Below are 2081 nucleotides of genomic sequence, written 5' to 3'. Positions count from 1 at the left end.
AATGATTAATGTTGAAGGCGTTTCGCACGGACTAGAAAGAGAGAGAAAGGGGGGGAGGAAAGAGAGCGAGACCACGAAGCATTGCGGGTAATTACCTGGTCGGTAAACGCTGTGTAAACACTGACCACCCTGTTTTCCCTCGCCTGTTTCGTGCTCTCCTCTTGCCCTCCTCTTCGCTCCCCAGTCCCCCTTTATCCATCTATCCATCTCCTTCACTGTCTCTATACGGTACATGTGCACGTTCCTTGTGTACCTCCTCGGAAACTCGACGAATTTTACCGCCTGCATTTCGTTTACCTTGTCTGTTTGTTGCATTATGTGTCGAGATGCACGACGGAGAAGGAAAGGCAATGGTTTCCTTCGACAAGAAGTGTAACTTGCAAGGTGCAGGATAACCATACTTACTCCTCCACTCTTTAACTTACGTTGTTTTTAAGAACGTGCCTTATACAATAGACGATTTTTCTCATTTTAAGATTCTTTAAGATTCCTGTTTCAAATATTTATTACATATTGCAAAAATGCTAGATTAACTTTTAATAATACCTTATATAATAATTGTGTGGACGATTTTTCTCATTTTGAGGTCCTACATTCCTATCTCAAGTATTTTCTATATTGCTACAATAAAAGCTACATAAATTTTTTTTGGCATTAGCATATCAATTAATCAGTTCTTATGATTTAATTATTATTTACGCGATCTTCGCGCATCTTTAATTTTACTGGTTGTCGAATAATTTTTTATCTATACTATTCGTATGGCTGTATGAAATATGAATACGTTGTAAAGCTCACGTGCTGACGATTGTTGTTGCGTTCGAGGTGCCAAATGACTCCGATAAAATCGAGTCGTGATGTTTTGTCGAGCTTTATACGTCCCGCCACTCGCTTCTTTCACAAGTTCGACGCGTGTCACGCGTTGGATGGTCGGGCACCAGCGTACCGTTGACGAGATACCCTGTTTCAAATAACTGACTTCAAAGTGATTCTCTTTTAGCACGCACCGAATCGCCGCCTCGCCCGCCGGTATTTCACAACGCCCTCCGTAACGCAAGTATCAACCGACGGGCGCATAATTGCGCCCCGAATGTCACTCGCCGGCTAACACGCAGCGTTCATTATAATGCCATAATGTCATCGATCGTATACGCGACGACGTGGAGTGTAGACTAGCTGAGCCGGGGACAGTCCCCGTATTTTAACCGGTCCCTTGTCGACACGTAACAACCGGGGCGCTTCGTAGGGCGGCTTTAAAGGGATTCGGTCGGCTTCCAGCGGGCGGTTAATCCTCGTACGGTGGTTGCGCGAATGCGAATTCAAATGCGTCCGTTAGTTATTACATATTAGCGATCGCTAGATTAACGGTCCGAATGACCAGCGGTGATCCATTCAATTAGCGCGTCCGTCGGCTCGTATGATTAATAGCGTCGCGAATGTGTTTATAAGCGATCGCATCGGATATATGCTATGCCGCAAGCATGCCCGACGTCGTTGAACCCGAGAAATATTGCGGCGCATGAGCGATGCGAGGGTGACACGATCGATCTACCGTTTTTTTTTCCTACCGATCCCTGCAATGAAAAAGGCAATGAACTGCTCGCTGTACTTAGCTAATTTGTGTGGCATCAATTAAGTGGAAAATGTCGGATATGTCGCCGTAATGACTAAGATCAAATATCACATAATAAAGTACCATGCAATTCACGAACATTAATTTTATCGTGTTCAAGTGTATAATCAGTAAATATCTTTTAATTATAATAATGGTAAAAGAGCTTAATGTCTTAGTAAACTTGTTAATAATTATGATTATATATTTTTCATGTTACGAAAGAATGTGAAAAGAAACGGAATGCAATAATTATCGAAAGATCCACGTCTTTACATTATTATCAATATTAGAAAAATAGCACAATTGCCAACGACATTTCGGAGGTGTAAATATAGAATCATTCTCACCTATCATATCATGTTAACGTGAGTGATATTTTGTTTTTCCCCCGCAAGATAAATTTGACACGTACCATCCTGCGAACAAACTTGCACGAGCACACGCGTATCCACACGTAAATATTGTG

This window comes from Temnothorax nylanderi, unplaced genomic scaffold (genome assembly GCF_030848795.1).
Source record: "Temnothorax nylanderi isolate EJ_2023f unplaced genomic scaffold, tnyl_v1.0 TNYL_tig0070_pilon, whole genome shotgun sequence".
Lineage (NCBI taxonomy): Eukaryota > Metazoa > Arthropoda > Insecta > Hymenoptera > Formicidae > Temnothorax > Temnothorax nylanderi.
This window is presented reverse-complemented; position numbering follows the sequence as displayed.